The 25,306-nt window shown below is 47.8% G+C and overlaps 18 non-coding genes across 18 annotated transcripts; all 18 read right to left on the bottom strand.

The window, feature by feature from the left end:
• Window positions 1–183, bottom strand: LOC142724778 (U2 spliceosomal RNA; the record flags this gene model as incomplete). The annotated part of the gene is made up of 1 exon (XR_012876258.1): window positions 1–183. It is a non-coding gene; the product is annotated as a U2 spliceosomal RNA (small nuclear RNA).
• Window positions 184–1,479: 1,296 nt separating this feature from the next.
• On the bottom strand, window positions 1,480–1,670 carry LOC142724786 (U2 spliceosomal RNA). The gene has a single exon (XR_012876266.1). It is a non-coding gene; the product is annotated as a U2 spliceosomal RNA (small nuclear RNA).
• A 1,292-nt stretch (window positions 1,671–2,962) lies between these two features.
• On the bottom strand, window positions 2,963–3,153 carry LOC142724799 (U2 spliceosomal RNA). The gene has a single exon (XR_012876277.1). It is a non-coding gene; the product is annotated as a U2 spliceosomal RNA (small nuclear RNA).
• A 1,296-nt stretch (window positions 3,154–4,449) lies between these two features.
• On the bottom strand, window positions 4,450–4,640 carry LOC142724811 (U2 spliceosomal RNA). Its single transcript, XR_012876288.1, has one exon. It is a non-coding gene; the product is annotated as a U2 spliceosomal RNA (small nuclear RNA).
• Window positions 4,641–5,920: 1,280 nt separating this feature from the next.
• LOC142724752 (U2 spliceosomal RNA) lies at window positions 5,921–6,111 on the bottom strand. The gene has a single exon (XR_012876235.1). It is a non-coding gene; the product is annotated as a U2 spliceosomal RNA (small nuclear RNA).
• A 1,288-nt stretch (window positions 6,112–7,399) lies between these two features.
• LOC142724753 (U2 spliceosomal RNA) lies at window positions 7,400–7,590 on the bottom strand. Its single transcript, XR_012876236.1, has one exon. It is a non-coding gene; the product is annotated as a U2 spliceosomal RNA (small nuclear RNA).
• A 1,284-nt stretch (window positions 7,591–8,874) lies between these two features.
• Window positions 8,875–9,065, bottom strand: LOC142724823 (U2 spliceosomal RNA). Its single transcript, XR_012876299.1, has one exon. It is a non-coding gene; the product is annotated as a U2 spliceosomal RNA (small nuclear RNA).
• A 1,291-nt stretch (window positions 9,066–10,356) lies between these two features.
• Window positions 10,357–10,547, bottom strand: LOC142724725 (U2 spliceosomal RNA). Its single transcript, XR_012876211.1, has one exon. It is a non-coding gene; the product is annotated as a U2 spliceosomal RNA (small nuclear RNA).
• Window positions 10,548–11,827: 1,280 nt separating this feature from the next.
• On the bottom strand, window positions 11,828–12,018 carry LOC142724755 (U2 spliceosomal RNA). Its single transcript, XR_012876237.1, has one exon. It is a non-coding gene; the product is annotated as a U2 spliceosomal RNA (small nuclear RNA).
• A 1,291-nt stretch (window positions 12,019–13,309) lies between these two features.
• On the bottom strand, window positions 13,310–13,499 carry LOC142724768 (U2 spliceosomal RNA). The gene has a single exon (XR_012876249.1). It is a non-coding gene; the product is annotated as a U2 spliceosomal RNA (small nuclear RNA).
• A 1,283-nt stretch (window positions 13,500–14,782) lies between these two features.
• Window positions 14,783–14,973, bottom strand: LOC142724777 (U2 spliceosomal RNA). Its single transcript, XR_012876257.1, has one exon. It is a non-coding gene; the product is annotated as a U2 spliceosomal RNA (small nuclear RNA).
• A 1,274-nt stretch (window positions 14,974–16,247) lies between these two features.
• On the bottom strand, window positions 16,248–16,438 carry LOC142724764 (U2 spliceosomal RNA). Its single transcript, XR_012876246.1, has one exon. It is a non-coding gene; the product is annotated as a U2 spliceosomal RNA (small nuclear RNA).
• A 1,281-nt stretch (window positions 16,439–17,719) lies between these two features.
• Window positions 17,720–17,909, bottom strand: LOC142724769 (U2 spliceosomal RNA). The gene has a single exon (XR_012876250.1). It is a non-coding gene; the product is annotated as a U2 spliceosomal RNA (small nuclear RNA).
• Window positions 17,910–19,191: 1,282 nt separating this feature from the next.
• Window positions 19,192–19,382, bottom strand: LOC142724738 (U2 spliceosomal RNA). Its single transcript, XR_012876222.1, has one exon. It is a non-coding gene; the product is annotated as a U2 spliceosomal RNA (small nuclear RNA).
• A 1,286-nt stretch (window positions 19,383–20,668) lies between these two features.
• Window positions 20,669–20,859, bottom strand: LOC142724750 (U2 spliceosomal RNA). Its single transcript, XR_012876233.1, has one exon. It is a non-coding gene; the product is annotated as a U2 spliceosomal RNA (small nuclear RNA).
• Window positions 20,860–22,134: 1,275 nt separating this feature from the next.
• LOC142724779 (U2 spliceosomal RNA) lies at window positions 22,135–22,325 on the bottom strand. The gene has a single exon (XR_012876259.1). It is a non-coding gene; the product is annotated as a U2 spliceosomal RNA (small nuclear RNA).
• Window positions 22,326–23,605: 1,280 nt separating this feature from the next.
• Window positions 23,606–23,797, bottom strand: LOC142724773 (U2 spliceosomal RNA). The gene has a single exon (XR_012876254.1). It is a non-coding gene; the product is annotated as a U2 spliceosomal RNA (small nuclear RNA).
• A 1,282-nt stretch (window positions 23,798–25,079) lies between these two features.
• On the bottom strand, window positions 25,080–25,269 carry LOC142724763 (U2 spliceosomal RNA). Its single transcript, XR_012876245.1, has one exon. It is a non-coding gene; the product is annotated as a U2 spliceosomal RNA (small nuclear RNA).
• Between the last annotated feature and the right edge of the window lie 37 nt (window positions 25,270–25,306).

Raw genomic sequence — 25,306 nt, forward strand, 5'->3', positions numbered from 1 at the left:
CACCGGTCCTGGAAATACTGCAATACCAGGTCAATGCGTGGAGTGGACAGAGCAAGCTCTATTTCCATCTCCCTGTTCTAAAAATCCATTTAATATATGGTCCCCAGATAGGGGACGTATCAGATATTAAACTGATAAGAACAGATACTACACTTGATCTTAGCCAAAAGGCCGAGAAGCGATAACCCGAACGGGCCGCGCGTTGCCCGAGCCTGCCCGATACTGCTGTTCAGCCCTTGCAGCGATTCAGCCTACTTCTAGGCAATTCCATGGGGCCCTGCAGGCTCACACACTCACAGCTACACGGGAGGTGAATAAAGGCCGGAGAGGAAGCCAGACAGGATTTGCTTCTTTTGCTTGCACCACAATGCAGTGCTGAAAGAGGAGGAATCTACATAAAAACGCCTTCCTGGCAACGCCCAAATGCCCTGCTGCCATGCAGATAAACACTGGCAGCGGCAGCAAGTGCATGCCCACAGCCACCCCTTGTTCCTTCACACCTTGTATCAGCTGTAATCCAGTCCAGTCCAGTGCTGCCTGCTGAGCAGCACTGACCAACACTGCCTGGGCCCAGGCTTTTATCTCTGAGGCCCCATTATGATGTCAGAAAGCTGGCTCTGGAATCCTGAGGGCTCCACTATGACACGTGCAAAGTTCCGTCTGAACTTTATATAAGACGGTGAGGCTCAGTCAGTCACTCAGTGTTGCCTAAGAGGGCAACACTGCAACAGCCGGCCGCCAGGCTGTCTTTTTTTTGCACAGCTAGTTGCCTCCAGGAGGCCACAAGAGGGAGACAAGGGACTGCAAAATGGAAAATAGGCATCCACCAACTTTACAGACAACTTCTCCTTGCTCCTACAACCTCCATCCTTGCACAGTTTGTTATTCTTCTAGGTAACATAGTAACAAATCCAAATTGCTGCTCTCTTTGTAGGCAAGCAAGGCTTTGTTGCAACTGCAGTTCTTACTTCTTCTTGAAATGTAGGGACGACAGTACATTCCATCACATCCATCTAGTGTACACAGGTAGGTCCATTGTGGCGGGCAGGCGAGCGGGCGGGCTGCTTTATTGGCTGTTTGCTGTTCCCCTACTCCACTCCACTATTTGACTGTTGTGCTGCATCAATCAATCAATCAATCAATCAATCAATCAATCAATCAATCAATCAATCAATCAATCAGTGGCTGGCTCAGGTGCAGCTCTTTAACTTACCTAAAAGGGAGGGCGGAGAGAAGACAAGGAAGGTGAATGAGGTGTTCCAATGTGAAATGCCGGAAACACAGAAACACAGACGACACACAACAAGAGGTGGCAATCTATTCATTAATTGCATTTAATCAATGAGCTCATTATCACTCATGCATTGTCCAACAGGTGTTGAAATAATGGGATTAAAAGGGGAGATCCCTTCAGAAAGACAGAAACAATAGCAAAGACAAAAAACACTTTTGGAATCTGCTTTTAGTCAACACATAAGGAAAGGGTGCACCGGTCCTGGAAATACTGCAATACCAGGTCAATGCGTGGAGTGGACAGAGCAAGCTCTATTTCCATCTCCCTGTTCTAAAAATCCATTTAATATATGGTCCCCAGATAGGGGACGTATCAGATATTAAACTGATAAGAACAGATACTACACTTGATCTTAGCCAAAAGGCCGAGAAGCGATAACCCGAACGGGCCGCGCGTTGCCCGAGCCTGCCCGATACTGCTGTTCAGCCCTTGCAGCGATTCAGCCTACTTCTAGGCAATTCCATGGGGCCCTGCAGGCTCACACACTCACAGCTACACGGGAGGTGAATAAAGGCCGGAGAGGAAGCCAGACAGGATTTGCTTCTTTTGCTTGCACCACAATGCAGTGCTGAAAGAGGAGGAATCTACATAAAAACGCCTTCCTGGCAACGCCCAAATGCCCTGCTGCCATGCAGATAAACACTGGCAGCGGCAGCAAGTGCATGCCCACAGCCACCCCTTGTTCCTTCACACCTTGTATCAGCTGTAATCCAGTCCAGTCCAGTGCTGCCTGCTGAGCAGCACTGACCAACACTGCCTGGGCCCAGGCTTTTATCTCTGAGGCCCCATTATGATGTCAGAAAGCTGGCTCTGGAATCCTGAGGGCTCCACTATGACACGTGCAAAGTTCCGTCTGAACTTTATATAAGACGGTGAGGCTCAGTCAGTCACTCAGTGTTGCATGAGAGGGCAACACTGCAACAGCCGGCCGCCAGGCTGTCTTTTTTTTGCACAGCTAGTTGCCTCCAGGAGGCCACAAGAGGGAGACAAGGGACTGCAAAATGGAAAATAGGCATCCACCAACTTTACAGACAACTTCTCCTTGCTCCTACAACCTCCATCCTTGCACAGTTTGTTATTCTTCTAGGTAACATAGTAACAAATCCAAATTGCTGCTCTCTTTGTAGGCAAGCAAGGCTTTGTTGCAACTGCAATTCTTACTTCTTCTTGAAATGCAGGGACGACAGTACATTCCATCACATCCATCTAGTGTACACAGGTAGGTCCATTGTGGCGGGCAGGCGAGCGGGCGGGCTGCTTTATTGGCTGTTTGCTGTTCCCCTACTCCACTCCACTATTTGACTGTTGTGCTGCATCAATCAATCAATCAATCAATCAATCAATCAATCAATCAATCAATCAATCAATCAGTGGCTGGCTCAGGTGCAGCTCTTTAACTTACCTAAAAGGGAGGGCGGAGAGAAGACAAGGAAGGTGAATGAGGTGTTCCAATGTGAAATGCCGGAAACACAGAAACACAGACGACACACAACAAGAGGTGGCAATCTATTCATTAATTGCATTTAATCAATGAGCTCATTATCACTCATGCATTGTCCAACAGGTGTTGAAATAATGGGATTAAAAGGGGAGATCCCTTCAGAAAGACAGAAACAATAGCAAAGACAAAAAACACTTTTGGAATCTGCTTTTAGTCAACACATAAGGAAAGGGTGCACCGGTCCTGGAAATACTGCAATACCAGGTCAATGCGTGGAGTGGACAGAGCAAGCTCTATTTCCATCTCCCTGTTCTAAAAATCCATTTAATATATGGTCCCCAGATAGGGGACGTATCAGATATTAAACTGATAAGAACAGATACTACACTTGATCTTAGCCAAAAGGCCGAGAAGCGATAACCCGAACGGGCCGCGCGTTGCCCGAGCCTGCCCGATACTGCTGTTCAGCCCTTGCAGCGATTCAGCCTACTTCTAGGCAATTCCATGGGGCCCTGCAGGCTCACACACTCACAGCTACACGGGAGGTGAATAAAGGCCGGAGAGGAAGCCAGACAGGATTTGCTTCTTTTGCTTGCACCACAATGCAGTGCTGAAAGAGGAGGAATCTACATAAAAACACCTTCCTGGCAACGCCCAAATGCCCTGCTGCCATGCAGATAAACACTGGCAGCGGCAGCAAGTGCATGCCCACAGCCACCCCTTGTTCCTTCACACCTTGTATCAGCTGTAATCCAGTCCAGTCCAGTGCTGCCTGCTGAGCAGCACTGACCAACACTGCCTGGGCCCAGGCTTTTATCTCTGAGGCCCCATTATGATGTCAGAAAGCTGGCTCTGGAATCCTGAGGGCTCCACTATGACACATGCAAAGTTCCGTCTGAACTTTATATAAGACGGTGAGGCTCAATCAGTCACTCAGTGTTGCCTGAGAGGGCAACACTGCAACAGCCGGCCGCCAGGCTGTCTTTTTTTTGCACAGCTAGTTGCCTCCAGGAGGCCACAAGAGGGAGACAAGGGACTGCAAAATGGAAAATAGGCATCCACCAACTTTACAGACAACTTCTCCTTGCTCCTACAACCTCCATCCTTGCACAGTTTGTTATTCTTCTAGGTAACATAGTAACAAATCCAAATTGCTGCTCTCTTTGTAGGCAAGCAAGGCTTTGTTGCAACTGCAATTCTTACTTCTTCTTGAAATGTAGGGACGACAGTACATTCCATCACATCCATCTAGTGTACACAGGTAGGTCCATTGTGGCGGGCAGGCGAGCGGGCGGGCTGCTTTATTGGCTGTTTGCTGTTCCCCTACTCCACTCCACTATTTGACTGTTGTGCTGCATCAATCAATCAATCAATCAATCAATCAATCAATCAATCAATCAATCAATCAATCAATCAGTGGCTGGCTCAGGTGCAGCTCTTTAACTTACCTAAAAGGGAGGGCGGAGAGAAGACAAGGAAGGTGAATGAGGTGTTCCAATGTGAAATGCCGGAAACACAGAAACACAGACGACACACAACAAGAGGTGGCAATCTATTCATTAATTGCATTTAATCAATGAGCTCATTATCACTCATGCATTGTCCAACAGGTGTTGAAATAATGGGATTAAAAGGGGAGATCCCTTCAGAAAGACAGAAACAATAGCAAAGACAAAAAACACTTTTGGAATCTGCTTTTAGTCAACACATAAGGAAAGGGTGCACCGGTCCTGGAAATACTGCAATACCAGGTCAATGCGTGGAGTGGACAGAGCAAGCTCTATTTCCATCTCCCTGTTCTAAAAATCCATTTAATATATGGTCCCCAGATAGGGGACGTATCAGATATTAAACTGATAAGAACAGATACTACACTTGATCTTAGCCAAAAGGCCGAGAAGCGATAACCCGAACGGGCCGCGCGTTGCCCGAGCCTGCCCGATACTGCTGTTCAGCCCTTGCAGCGATTCAGCCTACTTCTAGGCAATTCCATGGGGCCCTGCAGGCTCACACACTCACAGCTACACGGGAGGTGAATAAAGGCCGGAGAGGAAGCCAGACAGGATTTGCTTCTTTTGCTTGCACCACAATGCAGTGCTGAAAGAGGAGGAATCTACATAAAAACGCCTTCCTGGCAACGCCCAAATGCCCTGCTGCCATGCAGATAAACACTGGCAGCGGCAGCAAGTGCATGCCCACAGCCACCCCTTGTTCCTTCACACCTTGTATCAGCTGTAATCCAGTCCAGTCCAGTGCTGCCTGCTGAGCAGCACTGACCAACACTGCCTGGGCCCAGGCTTTTATCTCTGAGGCCCCATTATGATGTCAGAAAGCTGGCTCTGGAATCCTGAGGGCTCCACTATGACACGTGCAAAGTTCCGTCTGAACTTTATATAAGACGGTGAGGCTCAGTCAGTCACTCAGTGTTGCCTGAGAGGGCAACACTGCAACAGCCGGCCGCCAGGCTGTCTTTTTTTTGCACAGCTAGTTGCCTCCAGGAGGCCACAAGAGGGAGACAAGGGACTGCAAAATGGAAAATAGGCATCCACCAACTTTACAGACAACTTCTCCTTGCTCCTACAACCTCCATCCTTGCACAGTTTGTTATTCTTCTAGGTAACATAGTAACAAATCCAAATTGCTGCTCTCTTTGTAGGCAAGCAAGGCTTTGTTGCAACTGCAATTCTTACTTCTTCTTGAAATGTAGGGACGACAGTACATTCCATCACATCCATCTAGTGTACACAGGTAGGTCCATTGTGGCGGGCAGGCGAGCGGGCGGGCTGCTTTATTGGCTGTTTGCTGTTCCCCTACTCCACTCCACTATTTGACTGTTGTGCTGCATCAATCAATCAATCAATCAATCAATCAATCAATCAATCAATCAGTGGCTGGCTCAGGTGCAGCTCTTTAACTTACCTAAAAGGGAGGGCGGAGAGAAGACAAGGAAGGTGAATGAGGTGTTCCAATGTGAAATGCCGGAAACACAGAAACACAGACGACACACAACAAGAGGTGGCAATCTATTCATTAATTGCATTTAATCAATGAGCTCATTATCACTCATGCATTGTCCAACAGGTGTTGAAATAATGGGATTAAAAGGGGAGATCCCTTCAGAAAGACAGAAACAATAGCAAAGACAAAAAACACTTTTGGAATCTGCTTTTAGTCAACACATAAGGAAAGGGTGCACCGGTCCTGGAAATACTGCAATACCAGGTCAATGCGTGGAGTGGACAGAGCAAGCTCTATTTCCATCTCCCTGTTCTAAAAATCCATTTAATATATGGTCCCCAGATAGGGGACGTATCAGATATTAAACTGATAAGAACAGATACTACACTTGATCTTAGCCAAAAGGCCGAGAAGTGATAACCCGAACGGGCCGCGCGTTGCCCGAGCCTGCCCGATACTGCTGTTCAGCCCTTGCAGCGATTCAGCCTACTTCTAGGCAATTCCATGGGGCCCTGCAGGCTCACACACTCACAGCTACACGGGAGGTGAATAAAGGCCGGAGAGGAAGCCAGACAGGATTTGCTTCTTTTGCTTGCACCACAATGCAGTGCTGAAAGAGGAGGAATCTACATAAAAACGCCTTCCTGGCAACGCCCAAATGCCCTGCTGCCATGCAGATAAACACTGGCAGCGGCAGCAAGTGCATGCCCACAGCCACCCCTTGTTCCTTCACACCTTGTATCAGCTGTAATCCAGTCCAGTCCAGTGCTGCCTGCTGAGCAGCACTGACCAACACTGCCTGGGCCCAGGCTTTTATCTCTGAGGCCCCATTATGATGTCAGAAAGCTGGCTCTGGAATCCTGAGGGCTCCACTATGACACGTGCAAAGTTCCGTCTGAACTTTATATAAGACGGTGAGGCTCAGTCAGTCACTCAGTGTTGCCTGAGAGGGCAACACTGCAACAGCCGGCCGCCAGGCTGTCTTTTTTTTGCACAGCTAGTTGCCTCCAGGAGGCCACAAGAGGGAGACAAGGGACTGCAAAATGGAAAATAGGCATCCACCAACTTTACAGACAACTTCTCCTTGCTCCTACAACCTCCATCCTTGCACAGTTTGTTATTCTTCTAGGTAACATAGTAACAAATCCAAATTGCTGCTCTCTTTGTAGGCAAGCAAGGCTTTGTTGCAACTGCAATTCTTACTTCTTCTTGAAATGTAGGGACGACAGTACATTCCATCACATCCATCTAGTGTACACAGGTAGGTCCATTGTGGCGGGCAGGCGAGCGGGCGGGCTGCTTTATTGGCTGTTTGCTGTTCCCCTACTCCACTCCACTATTTGACTGTTGTGCTGCATCAATCAATCAATCAATCAATCAATCAATCAATCAATCAATCAATCAATCAGTGGCTGGCTCAGGTGCAGCTCTTTAACTTACCTAAAAGGGAGGGCGGAGAGAAGACAAGGAAGGTGAATGAGGTGTTCCAATGTGAAATGCCGGAAACACAGAAACACAGACGACACACAACAAGAGGTGGCAATCTATTCATTAATTGCATTTAATCAATGAGCTCATTATCACTCATGCATTGTCCAACAGGTGTTGAAATAATGGGATTAAAAGGGGAGATCCCTTCAGAAAGACAGAAACAATAGCAAAGACAAAAAACACTTTTGGAATCTGCTTTTAGTCAACACATAAGGAAAGGGTGCACCGGTCCTGGAAATACTGCAATACCAGGTCAATGCGTGGAGTGGACAGAGCAAGCTCTATTTCCATCTCCCTGTTCTAAAAATCCATTTAATATATGGTCCCCAGATAGGGGACGTATCAGATATTAAACTGATAAGAACAGATACTACACTTGATCTTAGCCAAAAGGCCGAGAAGTGATAACCCGAACGGGCCGCGCGTTGCCCGAGCCTGCCCGATACTGCTGTTCAGCCCTTGCAGCGATTCAGCCTACTTCTAGGCAATTCCATGGGGCCCTGCAGGCTCACACACTCACAGCTACACGGGAGGTGAATAAAGGCCGGAGAGGAAGCCAGACAGGATTTGCTTCTTTTGCTTGCACCACAATGCAGTGCTGAAAGAGGAGGAATCTACATAAAAACGCCTTCCTGGCAACGCCCAAATGCCCTGCTGCCATGCAGATAAACACTGGCAGCGGCAGCAAGTGCATGCCCACAGCCACCCCTTGTTCCTTCACACCTTGTATCAGCTGTAATCCAGTCCAGTCCAGTGCTGCCTGCTGAGCAGCACTGACCAACACTGCCTGGGCCCAGGCTTTTATCTCTGAGGCCCCATTATGATGTCAGAAAGCTGGCTCTGGAATCCTGAGGGCTCCACTATGACACGTGCAAAGTTCCGTCTGAACTTTATATAAGACGGTGAGGCTCAGTCAGTCACTCAGTGTTGCCTGAGAGGGCAACACTGCAACAGCCGGCCGCCAGGCTGTCTTTTTTTTGCACAGCTAGTTGCCTCCAGGAGGCCACAAGAGGGAGACAAGGGACTGCAAAATGGAAAATAGGCATCCACCAACTTTACAGACAACTTCTCCTTGCTCCTACAACCTCCATCCTTGCACAGTTTGTTATTCTTCTAGGTAACATAGTAACAAATCCAAATTGCTGCTCTCTTTGTAGGCAAGCAAGGCTTTGTTGCAACTGCAATTCTTACTTCTTCTTGAAATGTAGGGACGACAGTACATTCCATCACATCCATCTAGTGTACACAGGTAGGTCCATTGTGGCGGGCAGGCGAGCGGGCGGGCTGCTTTATTGGCTGTTTGCTGTTCCCCTACTCCACTCCACTATTTGACTGTTGTGCTGCATCAATCAATCAATCAATCAATCAATCAATCAATCAATCAATCAATCAGTGGCTGGCTCAGGTGCAGCTCTTTAACTTACCTAAAAGGGAGGGCGGAGAGAAGACAAGGAAGGTGAATGAGGTGTTCCAATGTGAAATGCCGGAAACACAGAAACACAGACGACACACAACAAGAGGTGGCAATCTATTCATTAATTGCATTTAATCAATGAGCTCATTATCACTCATGCATTGTCCAACAGGTGTTGAAATAATGGGATTAAAAGGGGAGATCCCTTCAGAAAGACAGAAACAATAGCAAAGACAAAAAACACTTTTGGAATCTGCTTTTAGTCAACACATAAGGAAAGGGTGCACCGGTCCTGGAAATACTGCAATACCAGGTCAATGCGTGGAGTGGACAGAGCAAGCTCTATTTCCATCTCCCTGTTCTAAAAATCCATTTAATATATGGTCCCCAGATAGGGGACGTATCAGATATTAAACTGATAAGAACAGATACTACACTTGATCTTAGCCAAAAGGCCGAGAAGCGATAACCCGAACGGGCCGCGCGTTGCCCGAGCCTGCCCGATACTGCTGTTCAGCCCTTGCAGCGATTCAGCCTACTTCTAGGCAATTCCATGGGGCCCTGCAGGCTCACACACTCACAGCTACACGGGAGGTGAATAAAGGCCGGAGAGGAAGCCAGACAGGATTTGCTTCTTTTGCTTGCACCACAATGCAGTGCTGAAAGAGGAGGAATCTACATAAAAACGCCTTCCTGGCAACGCCCAAATGCCCTGCTGCCATGCAGATAAACACTGGCAGCGGCAGCAAGTGCATGCCCACAGCCACCCCTTGTTCCTTCACACCTTGTATCAGCTGTAATCCAGTCCAGTCCAGTGCTGCCTGCTGAGCAGCACTGACCAACACTGCCTGGGCCCAGGCTTTTATCTCTGAGGCCCCATTATGATGTCAGAAAGCTGGCTCTGGAATCCTGAGGGCTCCACTATGACACGTGCAAAGTTCCGTCTGAACTTTATATAAGACGGTGAGGCTCAGTCAGTCACTCAGTGTTGCCTGAGAGGGCAACACTGCAACAGCCGGCCGCCAGGCTGTCTTTTTTTTGCACAGCTAGTTGCCTCCAGGAGGCCACAAGAGGGAGACAAGGGACTGCAAAATGGAAAATAGGCATCCACCAACTTTACAGACAACTTCTCCTTGCTCCTACAACCTCCATCCTTGCACAGTTTGTTATTCTTCTAGGTAACATAGTAACAAATCCAAATTGCTGCTCTCTTTGTAGGCAAGCAAGGCTTTGTTGCAACTGCAATTCTTACTTCTTCTTGAAATGTAGGGACGACAGTACATTCCATCACATCCATCTAGTGTACACAGGTAGGTCCATTGTGGCGGGCAGGCGAGCGGGCGGGCTGCTTTATTGGCTGTTTGCTGTTCCCCTACTCCACTCCACTATTTGACTGTTGTGCTGCATCAATCAATCAATCAATCAATCAATCAATCAATCAATCAATCAATCAATCATCAGTGGCTGGCTCAGGTGCAGCTCTTTAACTTACCTAAAAGGGAGGGCGGAGAGAAGACAAGGAAGGTGAATGAGGTGTTCCAATGTGAAATGCCGGAAACACAGAAACACAGACGACACACAACAAGAGGTGGCAATCTATTCATTAATTGCATTTAATCAATGAGCTCATTATCACTCATGCATTGTCCAACAGGTGTTGAAATAATGGGATTAAAAGGGGAGATCCCTTCAGAAAGACAGAAACAATAGCAAAGACAAAAAACACTTTTGGAATCTGCTTTTAGTCAACACATAAGGAAAGGGTGCACCGGTCCTGGAAATACTGCAATACCAGGTCAATGCGTGGAGTGGACAGAGCAAGCTCTATTTCCATCTCCCTGTTCTAAAAATCCATTTAATATATGGTCCCCAGATAGGGGACGTATCAGATATTAAACTGATAAGAACAGATACTACACTTGATCTTAGCCAAAAGGCCGAGAAGCGATAACCCGAACGGGCCGCGCGTTGCCCGAGCCTGCCCGATACTGCTGTTCAGCCCTTGCAGCGATTCAGCCTACTTCTAGGCAATTCCATGGGGCCCTGCAGGCTCACACACTCACAGCTACACGGGAGGTGAATAAAGGCCGGAGAGGAAGCCAGACAGGATTTGCTTCTTTTGCTTGCACCACAATGCAGTGCTGAAAGAGGAGGAATCTACATAAAAACACCTTCCTGGCAACGCCCAAATGCCCTGCTGCCATGCAGATAAACACTGGCAGCGGCAGCAAGTGCATGCCCACAGCCACCCCTTGTTCCTTCACACCTTGTATCAGCTGTAATCCAGTCCAGTCCAGTGCTGCCTGCTGAGCAGCACTGACCAACACTGCCTGGGCCCAGGCTTTTATCTCTGAGGCCCCATTATGATGTCAGAAAGCTGGCTCTGGAATCCTGAGGGCTCCACTATGACACGTGCAAAGTTCCGTCTGAACTTTATATAAGACGGTGAGGCTCAGTCAGTCACTCAGTGTTGCCTGAGAGGGCAACACTGCAACAGCCGGCCGCCAGGCTGTCTTTTTTTTGCACAGCTAGTTGCCTCCAGGAGGCCACAAGAGGGAGACAAGGGACTGCAAAATGGAAAATAGGCATCCACCAACTTTACAGACAACTTCTCCTTGCTCCTACAACCTCCATCCTTGCACAGTTTGTTATTCTTCTAGGTAACATAGTAACAAATCCAAATTGCTGCTCTCTTTGTAGGCAAGCAAGGCTTTGTTGCAACTGCAATTCTTACTTCTTCTTGAAATGTAGGGACGACAGTACATTCCATCACATCCATCTAGTGTACACAGGTAGGTCCATTGTGGCGGGCAGGCGAGCGGGCGGGCTGCTTTATTGGCTGTTTGCTGTTCCCCTACTCCACTCCACTATTTGACTGTTGTGCTGCATCAATCAATCAATCAATCAATCAATCAATCAATCAATCAATCAGTGGCTGGCTCAGGTGCAGCTCTTTAACTTACCTAAAAGGGAGGGCGGAGAGAAGACAAGGAAGGTGAATGAGGTGTTCCAATGTGAAATGCCGGAAACACAGAAACACAGACGACACACAACAAGAGGTGGCAATCTATTCATTAATTGCATTTAATCAATGAGCTCATTATCACTCATGCATTGTCCAACAGGTGTTGAAATAATGGGATTAAAAGGGGAGATCCCTTCAGAAAGACAGAAACAATAGCAAAGACAAAAAACACTTTTGGAATCTGCTTTTAGTCAACACATAAGGAAAGGGTGCACCGGTCCTGGAAATACTGCAATACCAGGTCAATGCGTGGAGTGGACAGAGCAAGCTCTATTTCCATCTCCCTGTTCTAAAAATCCATTTAATATATGGTCCCCAGATAGGGGACGTATCAGATATTAAACTGATAAGAACAGATACTACACTTGATCTTAGCCAAAAGGCCGAGAAGTGATAACCCGAACGGGCCGCGCGTTGCCCGAGCCTGCCCGATACTGCTGTTCAGCCCTTGCAGCGATTCAGCCTACTTCTAGGCAATTCCATGGGGCCCTGCAGGCTCACACACTCACAGCTACACGGGAGGTGAATAAAGGCCGGAGAGGAAGCCAGACAGGATTTGCTTCTTTTGCTTGCACCACAATGCAGTGCTGAAAGAGGAGGAATCTACATAAAAACGCCTTCCTGGCAACGCCCAAATGCCCTGCTGCCATGCAGATAAACACTGGCAGCGGCAGCAAGTGCATGCCCACAGCCACCCCTTGTTCCTTCACACCTTGTATCAGCTGTAATCCAGTCCAGTCCAGTGCTGCCTGCTGAGCAGCACTGACCAACACTGCCTGGGCCCAGGCTTTTATCTCTGAGGCCCCATTATGATGTCAGAAAGCTGGCTCTGGAATCCTGAGGGCTCCACTATGACACGTGCAAAGTTCCGTCTGAACTTTATATAAGACGGTGAGGCTCAGTCAGTCACTCAGTGTTGCCTGAGAGGGCAACACTGCAACAGCCGGCCGCCAGGCTGTCTTTTTTTTGCACAGCTAGTTGCCTCCAGGAGGCCACAAGAGGGAGACAAGGGACTGCAAAATGGAAAATAGGCATCCACCAACTTTACAGACAACTTCTCCTTGCTCCTACAACCTCCATCCTTGCACAGTTTGTTATTCTTCTAGGTAACATAGTAACAAATCCAAATTGCTGCTCTCTTTGTAGGCAAGCAAGGCTTTGTTGCAACTGCAATTCTTACTTCTTCTTGAAATGTAGGGACGACAGTACATTCCATCACATCCATCTAGTGTACACAGGTAGGTCCATTGTGGCGGGCAGGCGAGCGGGCGGGCTGCTTTATTGGCTGTTTGCTGTTCCCCTACTCCACTCCACTATTTGACTGTTGTGCTGCATCAATCAATCAATCAATCAATCAATCAATCAATCAATCAATCAATCAATCAATCAGTGGCTGGCTCAGGTGCAGCTCTTTAACTTACCTAAAAGGGAGGGCGGAGAGAAGACAAGGAAGGTGAATGAGGTGTTCCAATGTGAAATGCCGGAAACACAGAAACACAGACGACACACAACAAGAGGTGGCAATCTATTCATTAATTGCATTTAATCAATGAGCTCATTATCACTCATGCATTGTCCAACAGGTGTTGAAATAATGGGATTAAAAGGGGAGATCCCTTCAGAAAGACAGAAACAATAGCAAAGACAAAAACACTTTTGGAATCTGCTTTTAGTCAACACATAAGGAAAGGGTGCACCGGTCCTGGAAATACTGCAATACCAGGTCAATGCGTGGAGTGGACAGAGCAAGCTCTATTTCCATCTCCCTGTTCTAAAAATCCATTTAATATATGGTCCCCAGATAGGGACGTATCAGATATTAAACTGATAAGAACAGATACTACACTTGATCTTAGCCAAAAGGCCGAGAAGCGATAACCCGAACGGGCCGCGCGTTGCCCGAGCCTGCCCGATACTGCTGTTCAGCCCTTGCAGCGATTCAGCCTACTTCTAGGCAATTCCATGGGGCCCTGCAGGCTCACACACTCACAGCTACACGGGAGGTGAATAAAGGCCGGAGAGGAAGCCAGACAGGATTTGCTTCTTTTGCTTGCACCACAATGCAGTGCTGAAAGAGGAGGAATCTACATAAAAACACCTTCCTGGCAACGCCCAAATGCCCTGCTGCCATGCAGATAAACACTGGCAGCGGCAGCAAGTGCATGCCCACAGCCACCCCTTGTTCCTTCACACCTTGTATCAGCTGTAATCCAGTCAGTCCAGTGCTGCCTGCTGAGCAGCACTGACCAACACTGCCTGGGCCCAGGCTTTTATCTCTGAGGCCCCATTATGATGTCAGAAAGCTGGCTCTGGAATCCTGAGGGCTCCACTATGACACGTGCAAAGTTCCGTCTGAACTTTTATAAAGACGGTGAGGCTCAGTCAGTCACTCAGTGTTGCCTGAGAGGGCAACACTGCAAACAGGCGGCCGCCAGGCTGTCTTTTTTTTGCACAGCTAGTTGCCTCCAGGAGGCCACAAGAGGGAGACAAGGACTGCAAAATGGAAAATAGGCATCCACCAACTTTACAGACAACTTCTCCTTGCTCCTACAACCTCCATCCTTGCACAGTTGTTATTCTTCTAGGTAACATAGTAACAAATCCAAATTGCTGCTCTCTTTGTAGGCAAGCAAGGCTTTGTTGCAACTGCAATTCTTACTTCTTCTTGAAATGTAGGGACGACAGTACATTCCATCACATCCATCTAGTGACACAGGTAGGTCCATTGTGGCGGGCAGGCGAGCGGGCGGGCTGCTTTATTGGCTGTTTGCTGTTCCCCTACTCCACTCCACTATTTTGACTGTTGTGCTGCATCAATCAATCAATCAAATCAATCAATCAATCAATCAATCAATCAATCAGTGGCTGCTCAGGTGCAGCTCTTTAACTTACCTAAAAGGGAGGGCGGAGAGAAGACAAGGAAGGTGAATGAGGTGTTCCAATGTGAAATGCCGGAAACACAGAAACACAGACGACACACAACAAGAGGTGGCAATCTATTCATTAATTGCATTTAATCAATGAGCTCATTATCACTCATGCATTGTCCAACAGGTGTTGAAATAATGGGATTAAAAGGGGAGATCCCTTCAGAAAGACAGAAAACAATAGCAAAGACAAAAAACACTTTTGGAATCTGCTTTTAGTCAACACATAAGGAAAGGGTGCACCGGTCCTGGAAATACTGCAATACCAGGTCAATGCGTGGAGTGGACAGAGCAAGCTCTATTTCCATCTCCCTGTTCTAAAAATCCATTTAATATATGGTCCCCAGATAGGGGACGTATCAGATATTAAAACTGATAAGAACAGATACTACACTTGATCTTAGCCAAAGGCCGAGAAGCGATAACCCGAACGGGCCGCGCGTTGCCCGAGCCTGCCCGATACTGCTGTTCAGCCCTTGCAGCGATTCAGCCTACTTCTAGGCAATTCCATGGGGCCCTGCAGGCTCACACACTCACAGCTACACGGGAGGTGAATAAAGGCCGGAGAGGAAGCCAGACAGGATTTGCTTCTTTTGCTTGCACCACAATGCAGTGCTGAAAGAGGAGGAATCTACATAAAAACACCTTCCTGGCAACGCCCAAATGCCCTGCTGCCATGCAGATAAACACTGGCAGCGGCAGCAAGTGCATGCCACAGCCACCCCTTGTTCCTTCACACCTTGTATCAGCTGTAATCCAGTCCAGTCCAGTGCTGCCTGCTGAGCAGCACTGACCAACACTGCCTGGGCCCAGGCTTTATCTCTGAGCCCCATTATGATGTCAGAAAGCTGGCTCTGGAATCCTGAGGGCTCCACTATGACACGTGCAAGTTCCGTCTGAACTTTATATAAGACGGTGAGGCTCAGTCAGTCACTCAGTGTTGCCTGAGAGGGCAACACTGCAACAGCCGGCCGCCAGGCTGTCTTTTTTTTGCACAGCTAGTTGCCTCCAGGAGGCCACAAGAGGGAGACAAGGGACTGCAAAATGGAAAATAGGCATCCACCAACTTTACAGACAACTTCTCCTTGCTCCTACAACCTCCATCCTTGCACAGTTTGTTATTCTTCTAGGTAACATAGTACCAAATCCAAATTGCTGGCTCTCTTTGTAGGCAAGCAAAGGCTTTGTTGCAACTGCAATTCTTACTTCTTCTTGAAATGTAGGGACGACAGTACATTCCATCACATCCATCTAGTGTACACAGGTAGGTCCATTGTGGCGGGCAGGCGAGCGGGCGGGCTGCTTTATGGCTGTTTGCTGTTACCCTACTCCACTCCACTATTTGACTGTTGTGCTGCATCAATCAATCAATCAATCAATCAATCAATCAATCAATCATCGTGGCTGGCTCAGGTGCAGCTCTTTAACTTACCTAAAAGGGAGGGCGGAGAGAAGACAAGGAGGTGAATGAGGTGTTCCAATGTGAAATGCCGGAAACACAGAAACACAGACGACACACAACAAGAGGTGGCATCTATTCATTAATTGCATTTTAATCAATGAGCTCATTATCACTCATGCATTGTCCAACAGGTGTTGAAATAATGGGATTAAAAGGGGAGATCCCTTCAGAAAGACAGAAACAATAGCAAAGACAAAAAACACTTTTGGAATCTGCTTTTAGTCAACACATAAGGAAAGGGTGCACCGGTCCTGGAAATACTGCAATACCTGGTCAATGCGTGGAGTGGACAGAGCAAGCTCTATTTCCATCTCCCTGTTCTAAAAATCCATTTAATATATGGTCCCCAGATAGGGGACGTATCAGATATTAAACTGATAAGAACAGATACTACACTTGATCTTAGCCAAAAGGCCGAGAAGCGATAACCCGAACGGGCCGCGCGTTGCCCGAGCCTGCCCGATACTGCTGTTCAGCCCTTGCAGCGATTCAGCCTACTTCTAGGCAATTCCATGGGGGCCCTGCAGGCTCACACACTCACAGCTACACGGGAGGTGAAATAAAGGCCGGAGAGGAAGCCAGACAGGATTTGCTTCTTTTGCTTGCACCACAATGCAGTGCTGAAAGAGGAGGAATCTACATAAAAACGCCTTCCTGGCAACGCCCAAATGCCCTGCTGCCATGCAGATAAACACTGGCAGCGGCAGCAAGTGCATGCCCACAGCCACCCCTTGTTCCTTCACACCTTGTATCAGCTGTAATCCAGTCCAGTCCAGTGCTGCCTGCTGAGCAGCACTGACCAACACTGCCTGGGCCCAGGCTTTTATCTCTGAGGCCCCATTATGATGTCAGAAAGCTGGCTCTGGAATCCTGAGGGCTCCACTATGACACGTGCAAAGTTCCGTCTGAACTTTATATAAGACGGTGAGGCTCAGTCAGTCACTCAGTGTTGCCTGAGAGGGCACACTGCAACAGCCGGCCGCCAGGCTGTCTTTTTTTTGCACAGCTAGTTGCCTCCAGGAGGCCACAAGAGGGAGACAAGGGACTGCAAAATGGAAAATAGGCATCCCACCAACTTTACAGACAACTTCTCCTTGCTCCTACAAACCTCCATCCTTGCACAGTTTGTTATTCTTCTAGGTAACATAGTAACAAATCCAAATTGCTGCTCTCTTTGTAGGCAAGCAAGGCTTTGTTGCAACTGCAATTCTTACTTCTTCTTGAAATGTAGGGACGACAGTACATTCCATCACATCCATCTAGTGTACACAGGTAGGTCCATTGTGGCGGGCAGGCGAGCGGGCGGGCTGCTTTATTGGCTGTTTGCTGTTCCCCTACTCCACTCCACTATTTGACTGTTGTGCTGCATCAATCAATCAATCAATCAATCAATCAATCAATCAATCAATCAGTGGCTGGCTCAGGTGCAGCTCTTTAACTTACCTAAAAGGGAGGGCGGAGAGAAGACAAGGAAGGTGAATGAGGTGTTCCAATGTGAAATGCCGGAAACACAGAAACACAGACGACACACAACAAGAGGTGGCAATCTATTCATTAATTGCATTTAATCAATGAGCTCATTATCACTCATGCATTGTCCAACAGGTGTTGAAATAATGGGATTAAAAGGGAGATCCCTTCAGAAAGACAGAAACAATAGCAAAGACAAAAACACTTTTGGAATCTGCTTTTAGTCAACACATAAGGAAAGGGTGCACCGGTCCTGAAATACTGCAATACCAGGTCAATGCGTGGAGTGGACAGAGCAAGCTCTATTTCCATCTCCCTGTTCTAAAAATCCATTTAATATATGGTCCCCAGATAGGGGACGTATCAGATATTAAACTGATAAGAACAGATACTACACTTGATCTTAGCCAAAAGGCCGAGAAGCGATAACCCGAACGGGCCGCGCGTTGCCCGAGCCTGCCCGATACTGCTGTTCAGCCCTTGCAGCGATTCAGCCTACTTCTAGGCAATTCCATGGGGGCCCTGCAGGCTCACACACTCACAGCTACACGGGAGGTGAATAAAGGCCGGAGAGGAAGCCAGACAGGATTTGCTTCTTTTGCTTGCACCACAATGCAGTGCTGAAAGAGGAGGATCTACATAAAAACCACCTTCCTGGCAACGCCCAAATGCCCTGCTGCCATGCAGATAAACACTGGCAGCGGCAGCAAGTGCATGCCCACAGCCACCCCTTGTTCCTTCACACCTTGTATCAGCTGTAATCCAGTCCAGTCCAGTGCTGCCTGCTGAGCAGCACTGACCAACACTGCCTGGGCCCAGGCTTTTATCTCTGAGGCCCCATTATGATGTCAGAAAGCTGGCTCTGGAATCCTGAGGGCTCCACTATGACACGTGCAAAGTTCCGTCTGAACTTTATATAAGACGGTGAGGCTCAGTCAGTCACTCAGTGTTGCCTGAAGAGGGCAACACTGCAACAGCCGGCCGCCAGGCTGTCTTTTTTTTGCACAGCTAGTTGCCTCCAGGAGGCCACAAGAGGGAGACAAGGGACTGCAAAATGGAAAATAGGCATCCACCAACTTTACAGACAACTTCTCCTTGCTCCTACAACCTCCATCCTTGCACAGTTTGGTTATTCTTCTAGGTAACATAGTAACAAATCCAAATTGCTGCTCTCTTTGTAGGCAAGCAAGGCTTTGTTGCAACTGCAATTCTTACTTCTTCTTGAAATGTAGGGACGACAGTACATTCCATCACACCATCTAGTGTACACAGGTTAGGTCCATTGTGGCGGGCAGGCGAGCGGGCGGGCTGCTTTATTGGCTGTTTGCTGTTCCCCTACTCCACTCCACTATTTGACTGTTGTGCTGCATCAATCAATCAATCAATCAATCATCATCAATCAATCAATCAGTGGCTGGCTCAGGTGCAGCTCTTTAACTTACCTAAAAGGGAGGGCGGAGAGAAGACAAGGAAGGTGAATGAGGTGTTCCAATGTGAAATGCCGGAAACACAGAAACACAGACGACACACAACAAGAGGTGGCAATCTATTCATTAATTGCATTTAATCAATGAGCTCATTATCACTCATGCATTGTCCAACAGGTGTTTGAAATAATGGGATTAAAAGGGGAGATCCCTTCAGAAAGACAGAAACAATAGCAAAGACAAAAAACACTTTTGGAATCTGCTTTTAGTCAACACATAAGGAAAGGGTGCACCGGTCCTGGAAATACTGCAATACCAGGTCAATGCGTGGAGTGGACAGAGCAAGCTCTATTTCCATCTCCCTGTTCTAAAAATCCATTTAATATATGGTCCCCAGATAGGGGACGTATCAGATATTAAACTGATAAGAACAGATACTACACTTGATCTTAGCCAAAAGGCCGAGAAGCGATAACCCGAACGGGCCGCGCGTTGCCCGAGCCTGCCCGATACTGCTGTTCAGCCCTTGCAGCGATTCAGCCTACTTCTAGGCCAATTCCATGGGGCCCTGCAGGCTCACACACTCACAGCTACACGGGAGGTGAATAAAGGCCGGAGAGGAAGCCAGACAGGATTTGCTTCTTTTGCTTGCACCACAATGCAGTGCTGAAAGAGGAGGAATCTACATAAAAACGCCTTCCTGGCAACGCCCAAATGCCCTGCTGCCATGCAGATAAACACTGGCAGCGGCAGCAAGTGCATGCCCACAGCCACCCCTTGTTCCTTCACACCTTGTATCAGCTGTAATCCAGTCCAGTCCAGTGCTGCCTGCTGAGCAGCACTGACCAACACTGCCTGGCCCAGGCTTTTATCTCTGAGGCCCCATTATGATGTCAGAAAGCTGGCTCTGGAATTCCTGAGGGCTCCACTATGACACGTGCAAAGTTCCGTCTGAACTTTATATAAGACGGTGAGGCTCAGGTCAGTCACTCAGTGTTGCCTGAGAGGGCAACACTGCAACAGCCGGCCGCCAGGCTGTCTTTTTTTGCACAGCTAGTTGCCTCCAGGAGGCCACAAGAGGGAGACAAGGGACTGCAAAATGGAAAATAGGCATCCACCAACTTTACAGACAACTTCTCCTTGCTCCTACAACCTCCATCCTTGCACAGTTTGTTATTCTTCTAGGTAACATAGTAACAAATCCAAATTGCTGCTCTCTTTGTAGGCAAGCAAGGCTTTGTTGCAACTGCAATTCTTACTTCTTCTTGAAATGTAGGGACGACAGTACATTCCATCACATCCATCTAGTGTACACAGGTAGGTCCATTGTGGCGGGCAGGCGAGCGGGCGGGCTGCTTTATTGGCTGTTTGCTGTTCCCCTACTCCACTCCACTATTTGACTGTTGTGCTGCATCAATCAATCAATCAATCAATCAAATCAATCAATCAATCAATCAATCAGTGGCTGGCTCAGGTGCAGCTCTTTAACTTACCTAAAAGGGAGGGCGGAGAGAAGACAAGGAAGGTGAATGAGGTGTTCCAATGTGAAATGCCGGAAACACAGAAACACAGACGACACACAACAAGAGGTGGCAATCTATTCATTAATTGCATTTAATCAATGAGCTCATTATCACTCATGCATTGTCCAACAGGTGTTGAAATAATGGGATTAAAAGGGGAGATCCCTTCAGAAAGACAGAAACAATAGCAAAGACAAAAAACACTTTTGGAATCTGCTTTTAGTCAACACATAAGGAAAGGGTGCACCGGTCCTGGAAATACTGCAATACCAGGTCAATGCGTGGAGTGGACAGAGCAAGCTCTATTTCCATCTCCCTGTTCTAAAAATCCATTTAATATATGGTCCCCAGATAGGGGACGTATCAGATATTAAACTGATAAGAACAGATACTACACTTGATCTTAGCCAAAAGGCCGAGAAGCGATAACCCGAACGGGCCGCGCGTTGCCCGAGCCTGCCCGATACTGCTGTTCAGCCCTTGCAGCGATTCAGCCTACTTCTAGGCAATTCCATGGGGCCCTGCAGGCTCACACACTCACAGCTACACGGGAGGTGAATAAAGGCCGGAGAGGAAGCCAGACAGGATTTGCTTCTTTTGCTTAGCACCACAATGCAGTGCTGAAAGAGGAGGAATCTACATAAAAACGCCTTCCTGGCAACGCCCAAATGCCCTGCTGCCATGCAGATAAACACTGGCAGCGGCAGCAAGTGCATGCCCACAGCCACCCCTTGTTCCTTCACACCTTGTATCAGCTGTAATCCCAGTCCAGTCCAGTGCTGCCTGCGAGCAGCACTGACCAACACTGCCTGGGCCCAGGCTTTATCTCTGAGGCCCCATTATGATGTCAGAAAGCTGGCTCTGGAATTCCTGAGGGCTCCACTATGACACGTGCAAAGTTCCGTCTGAAACTTTATATAAGACGGTGAGGCTCAGTCAGTCACTCAGTGTTGCCTGAGAGGGCAACACTGCAACAGCCGGCCGCCAGGCTGTCTTTTTTTTGCACAGCTAGTTGCCTCCAGGAGGCCACAAGAGGGAGACAAGGGACTGCAAAATGGAAAATAGGCATCCACCAACTTACAGACAACTTCTCCTTGCTCCTACAACCTCCATCCTTGCACAGTTGTATTCTTCTAGGTAACATAGTAACAAATCCAAATTGCTGCTCTCTTTGTAGGCAAGCAAGGCTTTGTTGCAACTGCAATTCTTACTTCTTCTTGAAATGTAGGGACGACAGTACATTCCATCACATCCATCTAGTGTACACAGGTAGGTCCATTGTGGCGGGCAGGCGAGCGGGCGGGCTGCTTTATTGGCTGTTTGCTGTTCCCCTACTCCACTCCACTATTTGACTGTTGTGCTGCATCAATCAATCAATCAATCAATCAATCAATCAATCAATCAGTGGCTGGCTCAGGTGCAGCTCTTTAACTTACCTAAAAGGGAGGGCGGAGAGAAGACAAGGAAGGTGAATGAGGTGTTCCAATGTGAAATGCCGGAAACACAGAAACACAGACGACACACAACAAGAGGTGGCAATCTATTCATTAATTGCATTTAATCAATGAGCTCATTATCACTCATGCATGTCCAACAGGTGTTGAAATAATGGGATTAAAAGGGCAGATCCCTTCAGAAAGACAGAAACAATAGCAAAGACAAAAAACACTTTTGGAATCTGCTTTTTAGTCAACACATAAGGAAAGGGTGCACCGGTCCTGGAAAATACTGCAATACCAGGTCAATGCGTGGAGTGGACAGAGCAAGCTCTATTTCCATCTCCCTGTTCTAAAAATCCATTTAATATATGGTCCCAGATAGGGGACGTATCAGATATTAAACTGATAAGAACAGATACTACACTTGATCTTAGCCAAAAGGCCGAGAAGCGTTAACCCGAACGGGCCGCGCGTTGCCCGAGCCTGCCCGATACTGCTGTTCAGCCCTTGCAGCGATTCAGCCTACTTCTAGGCAATTCCATGGGGCCCTGCAGGCTCACACACTCACAGCTACACGGGAGGTGAATAAAGGCCGGAGAGGAAGCCAGACAGGATTTGCTTCTTTTGCTTGCACCACAATGCAGTGCTGAAAGAGGAGGAATCTACATAAAAACGCCTTCCTGGCAACGCCCAAATGCCCTGCTGCCATGCAGATAAACACTGGCAGCGGCAGCAAGTGCATGCCCACAGCCACCCCTTGTTCCTTCACACCTTGTATCAGCTGTAATCCAGTCCAGTCCAGTGCTGCCTGCTGAGCAGCACTGACCAACACTGCCTGGGCCCAGGCTTTTATCTCTGAGGCCCCATTATGATGTCAGAAAGCTGGCTCTGGAATCCTGAGGGCTCCACTATGACACGTGCAAAGTTCCGTCTGAACTTTATATAAGACGGTGAGGCTCAGTCAGTCACTCAGTGTTGCCTGAGAGGGCAACACTGCAACAGCCGGCCGCCAGGCTGTCTTTTTTTTGCACAGCTAGTTGCCTCCAGGAGGCCACAAGAGGGAGACAAGGGACTGCAAAATGGAAAATAGGCATCCACCAACTTTACAGACAACTTCTCCTTGCTCCTACAACCTCCATCCTTGCACAGTTTGTTATTCTTCTAGGTAACATAGTAACAAATCCAAATTGCTGCTCTCTTTGTAGGCAAGCAAGGCTTTGTTGCAACTGCAATTCTTACTTCTTCTTGAAATGTAGGGACGACAGTACATTCCATCACATCCATCTAGTGTACACAGGTAGGTCCATTGTGGCGGGCAGGCGAGCGGGCGGGCTGCTTTATTGGCTGTTTGCTGTTCCCCTACTCCACTCCACTATTTGACTGCTGTGCTGCATCAATCATCAATCAATCAATCAATCAATCAATCAATCAATCAGTGGCTGGCTCAGGTGCAGCTCTTTAACTTACCTAAAAGGGAGGGCGGAGAGAAGACAAGGAAGGTGAATGAGGTGTTCCAATGTGAAATGCCGGAAACACAGAAACACAGACGACACACAACAAGAGGTGGCAATCTATTCATTAATTGCATTTAATCAATGAGCTCATTATCACTCATGCATTGTCCAACAGGTGTTGAAATAATGGGATTAAAAGGGGAGATCCCTTCAGAAAGACAGAAACAATAGCAAAGACAAAAAACACTTTTGGAAATCTGCTTTTAGTCAACACATAAGGAAAGGGTGCACCGGTCCTGGAAATACTGCAATAACAGGTCAATGCGTGGAGTGGACAGAGCAAGCTCTATTTCCATCTCCCTGTTCTAAAAATCCATTTAATATATGGTCCCCAGAATAGGGGACGTATCAGATATTAAACTGATAAGAACAGATACTACACTTGATCTTAGCCAAAAGGCCGAGAAGCGATAACCCGAACGGGCCGCGCGTTGCCCGAGCCTGCCCGATACTGCTGTTCAGCCCTTGCAGCGATTCAGCCTCTTCTAGGCAATTCCATGGGGCCCTGCAGGCTCACACACTCACAGCTACACGGGAGGTGAATAAAGGCCGGAGAGGAAGCCAGACAGGATTTGCTTCTTTTGCTTGCACCACAATGCAGTGCTGAAAGAGGAGGAATCTACATAAAAACGCCTTCCTGGCAACGCCCAAATGCCCTGCTGCCATGCAGATAAACACTGGCAGCGGCAGCAAGTGCATGCCCACAGCCACCCCTTGTTCCTTCACACCTTGTATCAGCTGTAATCCAGTCCAGTCCAGTGCTGCCTGCTGAGCAGCACTGACCAACACTGCCTGGGCCCAGGCTTTTATCTCTGAGGCCCCATTATGATGTCAGAAAGCTGGCTCTGGAATCCTGAGGGCTCCACTATGACACGTGCAAAGTTCCGTCTGAACTTTATATAAGACGGTGAGGCTCAGTCAGTCACTCAGTGTTGCCTGAGAGGGCAACACTGCAACAGCCGGCCGCCAGGCTGTCTTTTTTTTGCACAGCTAGTTGCCTCCAGGAGGCCACAAGAGGGAGACAAGGGACTGCAAAATGGAAAATAGGCATCCACCAACTTTACAGACAACTTCTCCTTGCTCCTACAACCTCCATCCTTGCACAGTTTGTTATTCTTCTAGGTAACATAGTAACAAATCCAAATTGCTGCTCTCTTTGTAGGCAAGCAAGGCTTTGTTGCAACTGCAATTCTTACTTCTTCTTGAAATGTAGGGACGACAGTACATTCCATCACATCCATCTAGTGTACCACAGGTAGGTCCATTGTGGCGGGCAGGCGAGCGGGCAGGCTGCTTTATTGGCTGTTTGCTGTTCCCCTACTCCACTCCACTATTTGACTGTTGTGCTGCATCAATCAAACAATCAATCAATCAATCAATCAATCAATCAATCAATCAGTGGCTGGCTCAGGTGCAGCTCTTTAACTTACCTACAAGGGAGGGCGGAGAGAAGACAAGGAAGGTGAATGAGGTGTTCCAATGTGAAATGCCGGAAACACAGAAACACAGACGACACACAACAAGAGGTGGCAATCTATTCATTAATTGCATTTAATCAATGAGCTCATTATCACTCATGCATTGTCCAACAGGTGTTGAAATAATGGGATTAAAGGGGAGATCCCTTCAGAAAGACAGAAACAATAGCAAAGACAAAAAACACTTTTGGAATCTGCTTTAGTCAACACATAAGGAAAGGGTGCACCGGTCCTGGAAATACTGCAATACCAGGTCAATGCGTGGAGTGGACAGAGCAAGCTCTATTTCCATCTCCCTGTTCTAAAAATCCATTTAATATATGGTCCCCAGATGGGGACGTATCAGATATTAAACTGATAAGAACAGATACTACACTTGATCTTAGCCAAAAGGCCGAGAAGCGATAACCCGAACGGGCCGCGCGTTGCCCGAGCCTGCCCGA

This window comes from Rhinoderma darwinii, unplaced genomic scaffold, assembly GCF_050947455.1.
Source record: "Rhinoderma darwinii isolate aRhiDar2 unplaced genomic scaffold, aRhiDar2.hap1 Scaffold_588, whole genome shotgun sequence".
NCBI lineage: Eukaryota > Metazoa > Chordata > Amphibia > Anura > Rhinodermatidae > Rhinoderma > Rhinoderma darwinii.